The following is an 18803-nucleotide window of genomic DNA, read 5'->3' as shown; positions in this document are numbered from 1 at the left end:
GAATGTAATTATAACTAATGGGAAGCAGTGGCTGCAAAGTGGTTATTTCATGCGATTAAGACTGCCACTCAGACAGCAACACTTCTGATGAACTTTATTCCCATTCCCACCTCTCTGCAGTTCTCTTCACCTTTTTGCCCTTACTAGTGTTCACTTCTGAAATAGGGAAAAAACAGTCCTTCCTTGCAGCACAGTGCATGCACGGCATTTCACAGCATGTGCTCCACTGGTCCCTACTTGCACTAGGAAGAGGTCCTTAAAGCTTCAGGGCAAAAATTATCAGCTATCATCAGGCAAAATTAAAGGAGTTACATGTGAGAAGTATAAAAGGACAAAGTCTTAATGGATTTGCTGACCAACTAAGAATGCTGAGAGATAGCTAGAAACCCATATTTCCACTTTTTGAGAGTGGAGGACTGGAATTCAGAGGTTCTCTCTTCACTGAAAAAAATAAAAGGTTCCATTTTAACATCTCAAAGCAAAATCTTAGTGGAGACAAGACAAAAATATTTCTTGCCTTTGTGTAGCTACATGGAGGTAAACTCCAGGTGGAGAGGAGAGATCATAGGGTTGACCACAAGTAGCAACCTTGATGTAAAAACTACCTGTGCCTTTTCTCCATTACGATTTTACATCAAGACAGCGATCTCAACATTTAAAAAAAAAAAATGCAGTTTTTTTTTTTGCAGTGAAGACTTAGCCTTAGTTAGCCAGACTCCTCAAGTTATTTTATGCCTAAAGCATATTGGATGATTGAGTTGGGGATTGGTCCTGCTTTGAGTAAGGGGTTGGACTAGATAACCTCCTGAGGTCCCTTCCAATCCTGATATTCTATGATTCTATGACATTAATTCAGCTGAGAAGGTACTATAATTATCAAGTCGACTTCAAAAAAAGCTTCAGATAATTTCTGGTCCTTCTGCCAAATTCCTTTTACAGTTGCCTTTTCCCATTTAAAAAAAAAGGAAAATTTTTTCAATGGGAGTGGATGGAACACATTTGAAAATCTGGCCCTTACACCTTTGCTCACCTCACCAGCTATTCCTGTTAACATTTCAAATCAAGTGCTTGAGATAAACACTCACTCCCCTTTAAAAAAGAATGACTGTGAAAAAGTTATGACGGCATCTAGTTGCACAGATAAAACAACTGAATGTGTTAGCAGAGCTATGATTAGGCCACAGAATACCAAGCAGTTTTTTTTTTTTTTTTAAAACCCATCTTAAGAAGAAGAAAGGCAGTGACCACTCAGACTATGTCTACACTACCATGGTAAGTCAACCTATGCTATGCAACTCTAGCTACGTGAATAACGTAGCTGGAGTCGACATACCTTAGGTCGAGTTACCATGGGGTATACACTCCAGGGGGTCAACGAGAGAAAATCTCCCATCAACTTACCTTACTCTTCTTGTCCGGGGTAGAGTACAGAGATTGACTGGAGAGCGATCTGCAGTTGACCTGGCAGGTCTTTACTAGACCCGCTAAATCGACCGCCAGCGTAACGATCTCAGAGCACTGATCCCTACGGTAGTGTAGAACTGCCTTTAGTGACCTTCCTAAGACAGTGACACACGAGCTGGGAATTACTTCCTGGAAATTACTTCCACAGCATACTGGCTTGCAAGTTTGAGAAAATGTTTGGAGGAAGATGGGGAGGAGATTGTGGTTAAGCCTTTGGTTTACAAAACATTCACAAAAAAAAACCCCCTAAGTTTGTTCACTGAGTGCCCATTAAATGGACATCAAAACAGATCTATCCCTAGCTGAGCATTGGCAACGTTTGTCTGGCAGCTGGATTTTAGTGCTCAATGTCACACTTTGTCAGTTCCAATCTAATGTGAAGACTATGTACTCAAACAGTGCACAACTCTCCATCACAGCCAAAGCCACAAGAAAACAACTTCAGTTACATGAACCCAGCTTAGAAACATTTTCCATTATCCTCTTTCCTATTTAGCAGGCACTGGCTGAGAGTTTAAACTGGTTAACAGGAACAGCACTTTTTCTTCTAAATACAATTTTGCTGCATTGCTCATTCAGCAATCATTGTGCTTTTGGCCCAAATTCAGTCGAGTGCTAGTTGAAAAGTATAGTACCTTTCTTGCTATGCACCCATCACAGCACTATTAAAAAGGGAGCTCATGAAGACAAAGAACACAGGTCATGGAACTGAATGCCTCAGGAAACTTGTGACAGGATACAGAGCGGTCGGTCACATTAGCAAATGACACCTGTGAAATGAGTTAGGGCCTCAGTTCTGCTCCTAGGAGGCAGGTGTTCACATCAAAGGCTCCTAGCAACAGGTTCCTTTGTTAGAGGTCTCAGAACAGGGACTAAGAACTGAAAGGCCACAACCCTATGCTGTATCTTCACTAGGAAAAAAGGTATGCTCTTAATTTGAGTTAGTTAAGGGGTGGTGAAGATAAGGTAGGCTGCAGTTTCTCACATGACTTAGCACCTAAGCTCCCTCCCAGTCTATGGCTATGTCTTCTCTGACAGAAAGGAGTGGCATCTTACAGCAAAATAACTCACTCTAACCCGCTTACCCACACTTTTTTTAGCAGTGAAAACATAGCCTTTAAGTTGACCTGCTAACTTGTTTGAAAAACTACAAACTGCCTTGTCTTCACTAGGATTTTACCTCATGGAAGTTACCTCATGCTGAGAGGCTTATGGACCAACTTTTCTTATAGAGTAGCCTCTAATTTAGGTGCCCAACAAGTGGCTACACTTGTGAGTTACAGCGCATTAAAGGAGCCCAGGGCACACTAGTTCACTACCTGTCCACACTGCGGCGCCAGCGTGGACGCCCTGGTCTGTTAGTGCACTCTGATCGGCCTCCAGACGTGTCCCACAATGCCTGAGCTAGCCACTCTGGTCATCACTTTGAACTCTACTGCCCTGCCCTCAGGTGACCAACCGTCAGAAACGCCCTTTAAATTCTCTGGGAATTTTGAAAATCTCCTTCCTGTTTGCTCAGCCAGGCGTGGAGTGCTCTTGGTGAATCTTTCCAGGTGACCATGCCTCCACGCGCCAGGCGATCCCCCAGTATGGAGCAATGGTGAGGTGCTGGACCTCATCAGTGTTTGAGGGGAGGAAGCTGTCCAGTCCCAGCTGAGCTCCAGCCGTAGGAATTACAATACCTTCGGGCAGATATCAAGGGACATGATGGAAAGGGGCCATGAGCGGGACACACTGCAGTGCAGGATTAAAGTGAAGGAGCTGTGGAATGCCTACAGCAAAGCCCGCGAGGAAAACAGCTGCTCCAGTGCTGCCTCTGCGACTTGCCATTTCTACAAAGAGCTGGACGTGATACTTGGGGCCGACCCCACCTCCACTCCAAGTACCACTATGGACACTTCAGAGCCCAGTTCAACAAGGCGGGAGGAGGAGGAGCAGAAAAGTGGGAGCGAGGGTGCTGAGGTGGAGGAAGACACCCCGGAATCCCTAGATGAACGCAGTCAGGAGCCAGGAAGAAGGTAGCCAGTCGTGGCAGCCAGTGCTGGGGGAAGGACAAACACCAGAGGAGGTTCCCGGTAAGCGGCTTTTAATTTGGGAAGTAAGTTATTTGGTGCGGGCTCTTGGGGCGAGGAGGGTTAGGGCTGAATGCACGCCTAGATGCGGAATAGGGCATTGACGTGCCCTCTCACATCACGGTAACTGGCCTCAGTGATCTCTTCAAAGGTCTCATCCAGAACTTGGGCAATGCGCTTGCGCAGATTTCTCGGGAGAGCCACCGTGTTCCTTGTCCCAGTAAGGCTAACTTATCCAAGCCACTGTGCCGTGAGGGGCAGGGGGGACCATTGTTGCACACAGGCAAGCTGCATATGGGACAGGGCGGAATCCGCATAGTGGCAGAAGACCCTCCCTTGCTTCCCAGGTCACCCTCAGCAGCGAGATATCTTCCAAGATGAACTCCTGTGGAAAATGTGGGGACAGTGTTCAGTATAGAGCCCCCTGCCACTGTTGGCTGTCCCCAAGGCACAGAAACCCAGAGGACAGTACAGCCATGAAACAATCAGTCATGCTTGACCCTGTGCTTACTCACCATTTTGGGGCTCCTGTGGATTATGTGCACTCGCTTTGGGACAGGCAAATTATGCTACTGTTTAGCCTGTGCTTGCCCTTAAGTACGGGGAATCATTGCTCTATCTGGTGTGAACAAAGCTGCCTCTGTTAAGTGTTGCATTTTGCCTTTACAGATGCAACCTTGAGATCTCAGGGGTCCGTGTTATCACTGGCTGAAAGACTCCAAAGCATCAGAAAGATGCCACGTAGAAGCAAGGAAGACATGTTGCATGAAATAATGCAGCATTCAAGTAATGAAAATCAAAAAGTGCAGGAGTGGCGGGACAGTGAAAGAAGGATCAGCCAGCAGAATGAGGGGCGCCGGCACAAAAGTGCGGTGCTCCGGCGGCAAAGCACAGATCGGCTGATAAGCATAACGGAGCGCCAAGCGGACTCGATCCAGAAACTTGTAGCCATGCATGTGGAACGCTACCAAGCCCGCCCCCCCTGCAGCCCTTGTCGCAAAACTCTTTTCCTTGTGCCCCCATATCACCTCTGTGGCAAATGATGGGTCTTGATGGGTCTTGCGCTCTCTCTTCTGGGGGGGGAGATGATGTTCAGGGCACCGTTTCTTGCCCCTGAACTGGGGTATTAACTGCCCCACTAGTGTCCTAGAGGAGGGAGTGGAGAGAGAGGGACCCAGGCGCACCCTCTACTCTGGGTCCCAGTGCAGGGGCCCTAGGGATAGCAGTAAACCACTAGAACTAGCGGTTCCTTCCCCTGGGCTACTTCCCTCTCCTGCCCTTCAGCTTGTGGGGCTTCCTGCCCTCCCTCTGCACAAACCAGCTGTCCCTTTACCTAGGGTCTTGGTCTTCTTAGCTCACTGCAGCACTTCTCCAAACTCTCCTCTGCTTCAACTCCTCCAAACTGCTCTCTGCTCCAACACCAATCCTGCTTCAATTCCTCCTCTTGTCTGATTGAAGCAGGATGGTTTTATCATGTGACTGGCTTCAGGTGCTTTAGTTAATTTATAGCAAACTTTCTTCCCTCTACAGGGAATAAGGCTCCCTTCTAACACTCTCCTACTGCCCTCTGGCCATGCTGTATCACACCTCCAACCCACTTTCCCCAACATCTGGGTTCTTCCTGCCATCAGCTGCCTCCAACACCTGTAGCTTCACCACCCAGCCCTAAAAACTATGACCCTTACCCTCTGCACTCAACCCCCATCACCATGCAGTACAGCCATCCTGAAGTGCAGCACTCATTGCACAGCACACCAGACAGGAAGGCTGAGTATGATAACAGGACATAAGCAAATCTGTGATTGTACCGTTCCCCACCCCACCCCCTTGCCCTGTTTCCCAAGCAGTTGTGTTTCTTTTCAATAAATGGATTTTTTGGCTTTGAAAACATTATTTATTATTGCATAAAGTAAGATACCTTAGCTCAGGAAAGAAACAGGTACTGCAAGTCAGCGTAGCAAACACAGATTCCTACTAACATTGGAACCACTGCACTTCATTCCTGTGCAGGGCACCAGATATTACTGGTGGCTTTCAGCCTCAAATTGGTCCCTCAAGACATCCCTAATCCTTGCAGCCCCACGCTGGGCCCCTCTAATAGCCCTGCTCTCTGGCTGTTCAAATTCAGCCTCCAGGTGTTGAACCTCCGAGTTCCATGCCCGAGTGAATCTTTCACCCTTCCCTTCACAAATGTTATGGAGGGTACAGCATGCGGATATAACCACAGGGACGCTGTCATTGGCCAGGTCCAGCTTCCCATACAGAGCGTGCCAACGGCCCTTTAAACGGCCAAAAGCACACTCCACAGCCATTCTGCACCGACTCAGCCTGTTGTTGAACCGCTCCTTGCTGCTGTCAAGGCTCCCTGTGTAGGGTTTCATGAGCCACGGCATTAAAGGGTAAGTGGGGTCTCCAAGGATCACAATAGGCATTTTGACTTCCCCTACAGTGATCTTCTGGTCTGGAAAGAAAGTCCTGGCTTGCAGCTTCCTGAACAGGCCTGTGTTCCAAAAGATGCATGCGTCATGCACTTTTCCAGGCCAGCCTGCGTTAATGTCAATGAAACGCCCACAGTGATCCACAAGCTCCTGGAGAACCATAGAGAAATACCCCTTCCGATTTATGTACTCGGAGGCTAGCTGGGCTGGTGCCAAAATTGGAATGTGTGTGCCATCTATCGCCCTTCCACAGTTAGGGAAACCCATTTGTGCAAAGCCATCCACAATGTCATGCACATTATTGGGAGCCACGGTTCTTCTGAGCAGGATGCGATTAATGGCCCTGCAAACTTGCATCAACATGATTCCAACGGTCGACTTCCCCACTCCAAACTGCTTAGCGACCGATTGGTAGCTATCTGGAGTTGCCAGCTTCCAGATTGCAATAGCCACCCGCTTCTCCATCGTCAAGGCAGCTCTCAATCTCGTGTCCTTGTGCTGCAGGGTGGGAGCAAGCTCCTCACACAGTCCCATGAAAGTGGCTTTTCTCATCCGAAAGTTCTGCAGCAACTGCTCGTCATCCCAGACTTGCATGACAATGCGATCCTACCACTCAGTGCTTGTTTCCTGAGCCCAAATGTGGTGTTCCACGGTGGTGAGCATGCCCATGAATGCCACACGCAAACTTGCGTCATATGCGTTACTTGAGTCGATATCATCGTCTGAGCCCTCACTGTCACTTTGGATCATAATAACTCGACTGCCAAACGTGACGTGCTGGCAAGACTATGTGGCTCTAGGAAGAAGGATAAAGGAGTTGGAGGCGCAAGTGGTGTTCTCGTCCATCCTCCCCGTGGAAGGAAAAGGCCTAGGTAGGGAGCGTCGAATCGTGGAAGTCAACGAATGGCTACGCAGGTGGTGTCGGAGAGAAGGCTTTGGTTTCTTTGACCATGGGATGGTGTTCCATGAAGGAGGAGTGCTGGGCAGAGACGGGCTCCATCTTACGAAGAGAGGGAAGAGCATCTTTGCCAGCAGGCTGGCTAACCTAGTGAGGAGGGCTTTAAACTAGGTTCACCGGGGGAAGGAGACCAAAGCCCTGAGGTAAGTGGGAAAGCGGGATACCGGGAGGAAGCACAGGCAGGAATGTCTGTGAGGGGAGGGCTCCTGCCTCATACTGGCAATGAGGGGCGATCAACAGGTTATCTCAAGTGCTTATATACAAATGCACAAAGCCTTGGAAACAAGCAGGGAGAACTGGAGGTCCTGGTGATGTCAAGGAACTATGACGTGATCGGAATAACAGAGACTTGGTGGGATAACTCACATGACTGGAGTACTGTCATGGATGGTTATAAACTGTTCAGGAAGGACAGGCAGGGCAGAAAAGGTGGGGGAGTAGCACTGTATGTAAGGGAGCAGTATGACTGCTCAGAGCTCCGGTACGAAACTGCAGAAAAACCTGAGTGTCTCTGGATTAAGTTTAGAAGTGTGTGCAACAAGAGTGATGTAGTGGTGGGAGTCTGCTATAGACCACCGGACCAGGGGGATGAGGTGGATGAGGCTTTCTTCCGGCAGCTCACGGAAGCTACTAGATCGCATGCCCTGATTCTCATGGGTGACTTTAATTTTCCTGATATCTGCTGGGAGAGCAATACAGCGGTGCATAGACAATCCAGGAAGTTTTTGGAAAGCGTAGGGGACAATTTCCTGGCGCAAGTGCTAGAGGAGCCAACTAGGGGGGGCGCTTTTCTTGACCTGCTGCTCACAAACTGGGTAGAATTAGTGGGGGAAGCAAAAGTGGATGGGAATCTGGGAGGCAGTGACCATGAGTTGGTTGAGTTCAGGATCCTGACGCAGGGAAGAAAGGTAAGCAGCAGGATAAGGACCCTGGACTTCAGGAAAGCAGACTTCGACTCCCTCAGGGAACGGATGGCCAGGATCCCCTGGGGGACTAACTTGAAGGGGAAAGGAGTCCAGGAGAGCTGGCTGTATTTCAAGGAATCCCTGTTGAGGTTACAGGAACAAACCATCCCGATGAGTCGAAAGAATAGTAAATATGGCAGGCGACCAGCTTGGCTTAATGGTGAAATCCTAGCGGATCTTAAACATAAAAAAGAAGCTTACAAGAAGTGGAAGGTTGGACATATGACCAGGGAAGAGTATAAAAATATTGCTCGGGCATGTAGGAATGTTATCAGGAGGGCCAAATCGCACCTGGAGCTGCAGCTAGCCAGAGATGTCAAGAGTAACAAGAAGGGTTTCTTCAGGTATGTTGGCAACAAGAAGAAAGCCAAGGAATGTGTGGGCCCCTTACTGAATGAGGGAGGCAACCTAGTGACAGAGGATGTGGAAAAAGCTAATGTACTCAATGCTTTTTTTGCCTCTGTTTTCACTAACAAGGTCAGCTCTCAGACTGCTGCGCTGGGCATCACAAAATGTGGAAGAGATGGCCAGCCCTCTGTGGAGAAAGAGGTGGTTAGGGACTATTTAGAAAAGCTGGACGTGCACAAGTCCATGGGGCCGGACGAGTTGCATCCGAGAGTGCTGAAGGAATTGGCGGCTGTGATTGCAGAGCCACTGGCCATTATCTTTGAAAACTCGTGGCGAACCGGGGAAGTCCCAGATGACTGGAAAAAGGCTAATGTAGTGCCAATCTTTAAAAAAGGGAAGAAGGAAGATCCTGGGAACTACAGGCCAGTCAGCCTCACCTCAGTCCCCGGAAAAATCATGGAGCAGGTCCTCAAAGAATCAATCCTGAAGCACTTGCATGAGAGGAAAGTGATCAGGAACAGCCAGCATGGATTCACCAAGGGAAGGTCATGCCTGACTAATCTAATCGCCTTTTATGATGAGATTACTGGTTCTGTGGATGAAGGGAAAGCAGTGGATGTATTGTTTCTTGACTTTAGCAAAGCTTTGACACAGTCTCCCATAGTATTCTTGTCACCAAGTTAAGGAAGTATGGGCTGGATGAATGCACTATAAGGTGGGTAGAAAGCTGGCTAGATTGTCGGGCTCAACGGGTAGTGATCAATGGCTCCATGTCTAGTTGGCAGCCGGTATCAAGTGGAGTGCCCCAAGGGTCGGTCCTGGGGCCGGTTTTATTCAATATCTTCATAAATGATCTGGAGGATGGTGTGGATTGTACTCTCAGCAAATTTGCGGATGATACTAAACTGGGAGGAGTGGTAGATATGCTGGAGGGGAGGGATAGGATACAGAAGGACCTAAACCAATTGGAAGATTGGGCCAAAAGGAATCTGATGAGGTTCAATAAGGATAAGTGCAGGGTCCTGCACTTAGGACGGAAGAACCCAATGCACAGCTACAGACTAGGGACCGAATGGCTAGGCAGCAGTTCTGCAGAAAAGGACCTAGGGGTGACAGTGGACGAGAAGCTGGATATGAGTCAGCAGTGTGCCCTTGTTGCCAAGAAGGCCAATGGCATTTTGGGATGTATAAGTAGGGGCATAGCGAGCAGATCAAGGGACGTGATCGTTCCCCTCTATTCGACATTGGTGAGGCCTCATCTGGAGTACTGTGTCCAGTTTTGGGCCCCACACTTCAAGAAGGATGTGGATAAATTGGAGAGAGTCCAGCGAAGGGCAACAAAAATGATTAGGGGACTGGAACACATGAGTTATGAGGAGAGGCTGAGGGAGCTGGGATTGTTTAGCCTGCAGAAGAGAAGAATGAGGGGGGATTTGATAGCTGCTTTCAACTACCTGAAAGGGGGTTCCAAAGAGGATGGCTCTAGACTGTTCTCAATGGTAGCAGATGACAGAACGAGGAGTAATGGTCTCAAGTTGCAGTGGGGGAGGTTTAGATTGGATATTAGGAAAAACTTTTTCACTAAGAGGGTGGTGAAACACTGGAATGCGTTACCTAGGGAGGTGGTAGAATCTCCTTCCTTAGAGGTTTTTAAGGTCAGGCTTGACAAAGCCCTGGCTGGGATTATTTAACTGGGAATTGGTCCTGCTTTGAGCAGGGGGTTGGACTAGATGACCTTCTGGGGTCCCTTCCAACCCTGATATTCTATTATTCTATGATTCTATGACTCATCAGCATACTCCTCAGCAGTTTGGGCTCCATTCCCGCAGACCGAAAGGTAAGACAGAGCACGCAGTACAAAAAACGTTGAAAGATGGCACCAAATGTGGACGGAAGCACAGGGATTGCTGGGATGCGAACCGATGCATGACGGGGTGTTAGGACAGGACCCAGAATGCCCTGCAACCCCCGCCCCCTTCCCACAAGCCACAGCGCCAGAATGGGAAGAGGTGTTCTGTGGGGTAGCTGCCCATAATGCACCGCTCCCAATGCCGCTTCAAGTGCAGCAAATGTGGCCACACCAGTGCACTTGTTCCTGTCAGTGTGGACAGACTGCAGCGCTTTCCCTACTGCACTCTCTGAAGATGGGTTTAACTCAAAGCGCTCTACATCTGCAAGTGTAGCCATGTCCTAAGACATTTTGGATCTGACCTGCAAAGATGCTGAGCACTTACAGTGCTCAATGACTGCTGTGAGAGCTCAACATCTCTGAAAGTCAGGTCCAAGCATTCCAATTAGAACCTGTCTAATGTGACAAGCTTGTCTTGTGTGAGACACCTTTGTACAATTGCATAACAAAAACTTTGGCTAAAATCATAGTGTCACGATTGATTAAAGAAACTGGCCTGTAATTACTACATAGTCCAAGTTCTTTCCCAGGTTTACGAATAACTGAAATAACAGCTTCTGCTAGAGTAGGTGAGAGTGCTCATTCTTGGCCGCACTGAACATATTCAATAATCTAGGTGTTAAAGTTTCAGAGAACTTTTTGTAAAATTCAATTGGGAATCCATCTGCTCCAGGCGTCTTTCCAACCTTCATTTCTTTCATAGCCTGAGTAATTTCTGCAATTTCTAGAGAAGCATCAGAAAGTTCTTTCTGAGAGTCAAAACTGTGACAGAGACAATCCACTAAAAAAAGTCAACTAGGGTATCTTTACTGATTCCCCTTTTGGCCATAGTTTTGAATAAAATTGTTTATTAATATCTGACTGTTGTATATAATTTATTGCTACTATCACAAATAGCAGCGATCTTATTTCTATTAGCCTTTTGCTTATTCGTATGCCAACAGCTCACCAACTCTCTTGCCAGATTCCCAATGGTTTTGCTTCAAACACAATAAAACAAAAAAGGCAGCCTTTTGGGACACAAGTTTATTGATTTCATATCTGCAATTGATGGGGGTTCTGCGTCTCTCAGTGAAGGAGGTAGAAACAAGCAATAGCTATTCTTAATAACTCCAAGTGTAGACACTCTTATTTTGGAACAAAACTGCCTTGCTCCTGTTTAGCTTAACCCACTTTAAAATAGGGACAGGGCACCCTTGTTCCAAAATAACAATGCCTACACATGGAGTTATTCAGCAACAACTCTGTGTATACAAGTCCTTATTAGGCTCCTAAGAATTGAGGCATCCATTGGCTTAGAAGAGATCTGTCCAGCTCCAAATAGTGTGCTTGAGCTTGTCTATATACAGAAGCGTCACAGGTTTAACTTGAATCAGCTTAGTTACAACATTACAACTTCTGTCTGTGGGGACTCATATTGGTTTAAAATGAAATACTTCAGTTTAGCTTGTGTCTGTAAGTTTACTGATACAAGATAAACTGATAAGAGTTTAGACACAAAGCTGCACCAGTTTAACTAAAACAGTATTAAAACATACAACGTATCACATATACAACTTTCTGTGTGGGCAAGGCTGCAGCGTTAAAGCTGGATTTGAACTCACAATTTCCCTAATTCCCTGTTTTTAGTTGTTTTCACTGAAAGATCAATGAATGAGAATATTCATAATAAACCTAGTGTTCAAACTATGCAAGAATATACTATTAAACAATGTAGATTAAGCTACTAATTTGGCCCCAAAGCAGCCAGAAGAGTCAATGAAACCTGCCATTGAAAATAGATACTTCGGAATTGTTTTTAGTTAAATCAGAACCAAGCCAAACAAACAGAGGATTTAAATAGAATTAATGTTTGATTAGAGGAAAATCAGGCTGCTAAGTAAGTGCAATGAACCCAATGTATCTAAGAATCAGAGTAACAGGAAAGAAAAAATCTTGAAGTGTCTGAGTTTTGCTAACATTTGTTAAATATTTTGAGACTGCTAAGTGCAGTTATTAGTTTTAAAAACACAGGTTCCTTACTAGGTGACCAAATGATAGTTGTATTTTTTTTATATTGGTAAAAACTATTAATTTGCACTTTTTTGTTGAAAGGGGCCGAGGCTGTCTGAGTATGTTTACCATTAACTACTGCTGTAGAGAGTCATTTTATTGTTAAAGATGGTCTGTACTTATTCAAGGTCACCTCGAACGGTTCGGTCAGGAGCTACGACAACTAAGTATAGTGCTACCAGGAAATGGAGTGAGTTTTTCCTCCACTCAGCTAGGGCTGAAAATTCATTTGGAGTTAAAAAAAAAAAAATGCACTAAGAAAGTCAATCCAGTCATGTTCCCAATAACTAAAACCCTGACACACATATTCAGTGCAACCCCACTAAACAAACTGATCCAGACGTGATGGGACAGTAGTTTCTAAACAACTACAGAACACATGCTATCAGTTTGTTTAACCTTAAGCTATTCAGTAGTGCCTACTGAAAAAAAGACAGACTCCTGACAATTAGCTCTTACAACCAGGACTAATAACAAAGTAAATGACAAGGTAAAAATGACCCCCAAAAAATCTTGACCACTTCTCTTAAAAATATTGAAGAGTTTTCCGCAGGACATTCTGTCTAAATGAGGTTCCTGATCACATTTATCCTATAGGAATCTATGCAGGTCATAGCTTTCTGCCCTCAAGATACAATCGCTGAGCTGTTTAGTATTATAATAAAGTGAATGGTGCACATTCATCCGATGTATAACTCCCCTGAAGTCAACAGGGTTTAAACCAAGAATGATCTATCTGTATGAAAACAAAACTTTTCAACTTTATTAAAAGGCAAAGCAAGCATATTCTATTCTGTGTATAAAAATGGCACTTGCATTCCTCCCCACTGTCAGCATATGTCCACCTCTTTGTGCAAGCCATTTCTGATATCCAAAGACAAACTATGTCTTCGCTACAAGTTAACACAGGCGCTTACGTGGGTTTTAGTCCAAGGCCTCCTACTACCCACACACAAAAACCTTTGACCCAGATTTGGAGGTTTTTTGGGCCTGCACTACCTTATCTGGTTGAGGGTACAGGTCAGAACCCTGGTTCTGCTTTAATTCAGACTGTAACCTGCTCATTTGGTAGTATGGATCTAGCTGTAACTCAAGTTATTTAACTTAAGTGCTGACAGTCCTCCAAAACCATCCCACAATTCCCTCAGGGGTGTATTTTCCTATCTTTCTACCCACTCCCTTCTTCTGCACCAGCACTCAGTGCTTATATACACTAGTTTGGCATTTAAACCCATTCCACACAGCCCACAAACACCTGAATAGTGATAGGTTTCAGAGTAACAGATAGTGGGGTGGGAATAGGTATTGTTTCATATTCTCTGTGTATATATAAAGCCTGCTGCAGTTTCCACGATATGCATCTGAGGAAGTGAGCTGTAGCTCACGAAAGCTTATGCTCTAATAAATTGGTTAGTCTCTAAGGTGCCACAAGTCCTCCTTTTCTTTTTCTGAATAGTGATGTCATCCTCATCCCAGCATGCCACTACCTGGCCAGAGGTTCACATCACAGAGCGCTGCAGCTTAGTGCAGTACTAAGAACCATGGGATACACCCCCACAAATCCTACCACTTAACCCAGGTTACTGAAACATCAGAGTAGATGCAGCTCACCAGTCTGACTTGAGTGTGGTTTCTCAGGGTGGATGCTCACATGCAACCTTGGCCAATCTAGGTTCCCAGATCTCTGTTAACTGCAGTGAGAACATACCTTCTGTGTATAATGAGTGTCTTACATTCAACTCCCTATCAGATTTTTAAATCAAAATCATGACATCAAGCAGTGAAGAGCAGTAATTCAAGCAGTAAGAATACTTTTCATACCAACCCTACACTTCCCTGACTTGAGCCAATTAAACCTGCTGAATTTCACTATTAGAATTCTCTTTTTCAAATAGGCCAAGTGGGCATGAAGGGACATTTAACAGCATTCACTGAAGACTAGGACTATGGCCAAGTCTGTACTACAGACACATATATTGGTACAACTACATTGCTTAGGGGTGTAAAAAAAACCACACCACTGAGCAACACAGGTTTCAGCCCCAGTGTACACAGCGCTATGTCAACAGAAGAGCTTCTCCCACCAACACAGCTACCTCTCGCAAAGGTGGATTAATTGCAAAGGTGGATTAATTACGCTGCTTCTCCCGCCAGTGCAGCAGCATCTTCATGTGCAGTGCGACAGCAGAGCAGCTGCACAGGAAGACAAGCACTGACTCACACAATAGTTAATGCCCAGAAGGGTCAGGCCTGGACCAGCAGCTTCCTTTTTGCCCTAACAGTTTCCAATTCTTGCTAGGAGGTGCCAGGCAGAGAAGCAGGGCACATTCCCCAGAGGCTGGAATTTGTTTACATGAAAGAGTTTAAGTCATGCAAAAGAGGAAATGGAGGTCACAGCCTTGGTAACTGTGTTAGATAACTTCTAGCAAGGCAAAATCCACCAACCATAGGTCAACATGAAGGTGAGTAGGGTACCCACAAGCACGCTCCTTGGGAAAGGCTGGAGGGAGCAGGCTGGCACCCACCCCCAAGGAGCGAGAAGCAAAAGGACTCGGGGCTTCTCACCACGATACTGACCTCTGGCTAGGAGCTACCCGATGCCATGGAAGCTGTTCCTGCCACCACCTGACCGCGAAGGGAAAGGGCCGCTCCCACCTCCAGGCACCAAGACCCCGCGGGAGGGGAGAGATACGGGCTCGCCACTACTAGGCCGCAGCATTACGGCGGCGGGGGGGAACCGCTTCCCCATGAGCCGGTCCCGTGCCTGCCCCCGAGGTACCCAACCACAGCGCCACGCGGGGAAAGGGCAGCGTGGCTCAGTGCCGAGCCCCGATGGGACCGGGCAGAGCTGGCCGGGCGCTCGGGCTCCAGCCCCGGCCCGGCCCCTGACTCGCTCTGTGCCTCAGTTTCCCCGCCTGCGCGAGCGGGGTGACGGTGCCGGCTCCCTCTCCAGGGAGCAGGGCCCAGACCCCGCAGGGGCGAGGGGACCCCCGCCCCAGCTCCCTCCACGTGGGGCTGCGCGCTCCTGGCCTCCACGGGGCTGGGGTCTCGGCCACTCGCGACTGCGGCCCCGCCCCCCGCCATCCAATCAGCGAGCGGCCCCGCCTCAGCTCCCGCCGACGGCCCGACCTAGCCACAGCGGGGATGGCAGCGCGCCGCCTCCTTATTGGCCATTGCTGCCGTCACTCCCCGTGACCCCACCCTCCCCTCGCCTGAGGCGCCCGAGCGGCGGCGCCAAGGGCACTCCGGGGGCGGCGGCGGGGGGCACGAGGCGGCGCCCTCTCCCCGCAGACGGGCTCCCCGCGCCCGCTCGGCGCCCTCCCCCCCAAGCCACTCGGTACCTGCTGGCGCGTCCGGCCCGCCCGCCCGCCGTTGTGCTCTGACAGCGGCCGCCGCTCTGCGCGCCAACTACCGCCACCCCGCCCCCTGCGTCACCGCGCCGCCGCGCCCACGCCCAGGTCACGTGTCGGGGAGTCGCCCTTGACCCGTCCGGCGGCGACGCGCTGGGTTCCCCGCCGATGCGTGAGGGCCCGCCTCGCCACCACGTGACCAAAGCGAGGCGGGGGGGCCAAGGGGTGTGTGCAGAACATGGCGGGCGGTGGGTGGTGATGGGGTGGGTGCAGGGCCCTGGAATCATAGACTATCAGGGTTGGAAGGGACCCCAGAAGGTCATCTAGTCCAACCCCCTGCTCGAAGCAGGACCAATTCCCAGTTAAATCATCCCAGCCAGGGCTTTGTCAAGCCTGACCTTAAAAACCTCTAAGGAAGGAGATTCTACCACCTCCCTAGGTAACGCATTCCAGTGTTTCACCACCCTCCTAGTGAAAAAGTTTTTCCTAATATCCAACCTAAACCTCCCCCACTGCAACTTGAGACCATTACTCCTCGTTCTGTCATCTGCTACCATTGAGAACAGTCTAGAGCCATCCTCTTTGGAACCCCCTTTCAGGTAGTTGAAAGCAGCTATAAAATCCCCTCTCATTCTTCTCTTCTGCAGGCTAAACAATCCCAGCTCCCTCAGCCTCTCCTCATAAGTCATGTGTTCCAGACTCCTAATCATTTTTGTTGCTCTTCGCTGGACTCTCCAATTTTTCCACATTCTTCTTGTAGTGTGGGGCCCAAAACTGGACGCAGTACTCTGGATGAGGCCTCACCAATGTCGAATAGAGGGGAACGATCACGTCCCTTGATCTGCTCGCTATGCCCCTACGTATACATCCCAAAATGCCATTGGCCTTCTTGGCAACAAGGGCACACTGCTGACTCATATATCCAGCTTCTCGTCCACTGTCACCCCTAGGTCCTTTTCCGCAGAACTGCTGCCTAGCCATTCGGTCCCTAGTCTGTAGCTGTGCATTGGGTTCTTCCATCCTAAGTGCAGGACCCTGCACTTATCCTTATTGAACCTCATCAGATTTCTTTTGGCCCAATCCTCCAATTTGTCTAGGTCTCTCTGTATCCTATCCCTGCCCTCCAGCGTATCTACCACTCCTCCCAGTTTAGTATCATCCGCAAATTTGCTGAGAGTGCAATCCACACCATCCTCCAGATCATTTATGAAGATATTGAACAAAACCGGCCCAGGACCAACCCCTGGGGCACTCCACTTGACACCAGCTGCCAACTAGACATGGAGCCATTGATCACTACCCGTTGAGCCCGACAATCTAGCCAACTTTCTACCCACCTTATAGTGCATTCATCCAGCCCATACTTCTTTAACTTGCTGACAAGAATACTGTGGGAGACCGTGTCAAAAGCTTTGCTAAAGTCAAGAAACAATACATCCACTGCTTTCCCTTCATCCACAGAACCAGTAATCTCATCATAGAAGGCGATTAGATTAGTCAGGCATGACCTTCCCTTGGTGAATCCATGCTGACTGTTCCTGATCACTTTCCTCTCATGTAAGTGCTTCAGGATTGATTCTTTGAGGACCTGCTCCATGATTTTTCCGGGGACTGAGGTGAGGCTGACTGGCCTGTAGTTCCCAGGATCCTCCTTCTTCCCTTTTTTAAAGATTGGCACTACATTAGCCTTTTTCCAGTCATCCGGGACTTCCCCGTTCGCCACGAGTTTTCAAAGATAATGGCCAATGGCTCTGCAATCACAGCCGCCAGTTCCTTTAGCACTCTCGGATGCAACCCGTCCGGCCCCATGGACTTGTGCACGTCCAGCTTTTCTAAATAGTCCCTAACCACCTCTTTCTCCACAGAGGGTTGGCCATCTATTCCCCATGTTGGAGGTGGTTGGTGATGGGGGGCAGGTGCAGGATTAGGTGGGGCTGGGTGGTGATGGGGTGGGTACAGGGCCCTGGAGGTGGTTGGTAATGGGGGGCAGATGCAGGATTAGGTGGGGCTGGGTGCTGATGGGGTGGGTGCAGGGCGCTGGAGGTGGTTGGTGATGGGGGGCAGATGCAGGATTAGGTGGGGCTGGGTGGTGATGGGGTGGGTGCAGGGCACTGGAGGTGGTTGGTGATGGGGGGGCATAGGTGGGAGAGGGTGCTAGGCACTGGTGGGGATGGGGTGGAGGCATCAGTCAAGCCTGAGTGATGGTTCTGGGCACAGAGGATTGGGACAGTTTAGCCCTTGCCCATTCACCCACTTCAGGAAAGCTCTTTAGCTGGCCGTGCCAGCTCCATGCACTGCTTCCTGTATGTCTGAACCAGGTTCTGCGGGGTACCCTCACAGCCTAGCCAGGGAGATCCAAAACACCTACCAACCCTCAGTGCTGCCCTGAACACATGTGGGGATCACCTTGGAGTTTGCTTACATCCACTGCTGTGTCATCTAATTCTTCGCAGAGCCGGGCTTTACAATGTGTGATAAAAGCACCAGCAGTTGCCAGCACCTTGTCAGCATGAGCTGGGGACTGGGAACCAGAGCGCCTGAGTTTTGTTCCTGGCTGTGAGGAGCATGTGGCTTAGTGATTAGAGCACTGAACCAGGGATCATAGCTCCTGGGCTCTATGTCTGGCTCTGCTACTGACTGGCTGCATGGTTCAGGCTGTAAAATGGAGAGGGTAATAATTACCCATGCCACCAGGGTGCCCAGGCTTCATTACTGTTTGGCATGTGCTTGGCTTTAATTGTTTCAGTGTAGAACTAGGGGCTAATTAACAAGTTTATGAGCTGAGAAGGAGGCGTCAAGCCAGGCCCTATTTAAAATTGTGCCAGGGACGCTGTCTGCAGACTAGTACAGAACCATAAGCTCTCTTCAGGGGAAGATTGAGCTCACTTTAGTTTAACCTGCACTGACCCGTGAAGATAAACTGGGGTTAGAGCAGCTCCTGGGCCTGCAAACAGTTCTATTTTGAAGGCAGGCCAGAGACAAGGGAAGGGCCTGTCGCTTATGCAACTCCTTGTGTGCAGGGCATTATGGGGAAAAGGTCTCCTTGCTTCCAACACAATGAACCTTTTCTGCACGGGCTGTCCTGCCCGTGCCTTCACCACCCAGTGCTGTGGGGCGCTGGCCACTGGAGTAGCTACCCCAATGTGCTAGAGCAAGTCACATATGCACCAGTCCAGCATGTCTATGCTAAGGCATTGCCCCAGTGCCGCAATATCAGCCCCTAAAATCACAAGAAGGCCTCCAGGAG

The 18803-nt window shown here is 48.6% G+C and overlaps 1 protein-coding gene across 6 annotated transcripts in view; it reads right to left on the bottom strand.

The window, feature by feature from the left end:
* Positions 1-15655, bottom strand: part of OGDH (oxoglutarate dehydrogenase) — a 136166-nt gene extending 120511 nt beyond the window's left edge. For 5 of the 6 annotated variants that reach the window (XM_073325334.1, XM_073325336.1, XM_073325332.1 and 2 more), the window contains exon 1: positions 15548-15655. The gene's annotated coding sequence lies outside the window, so the exon portion shown is untranslated. Of the gene's footprint in view, positions 1-14783; positions 15283-15547 lie in introns of those variants that run through there. The other variant, XM_073325333.1, reaches the window with a different exon arrangement.
* Between the last annotated feature and the right edge of the window lie 3148 nt (positions 15656-18803).

This window comes from Lepidochelys kempii, chromosome 26, assembly GCF_965140265.1.
Source record: "Lepidochelys kempii isolate rLepKem1 chromosome 26, rLepKem1.hap2, whole genome shotgun sequence".
Taxonomy (NCBI): Eukaryota; Metazoa; Chordata; order Testudines; family Cheloniidae; genus Lepidochelys; species Lepidochelys kempii.
The sequence above is the reverse complement of the archived record's forward strand: the minus strand, read 5'-3'. Positions and strand labels throughout refer to the sequence as shown.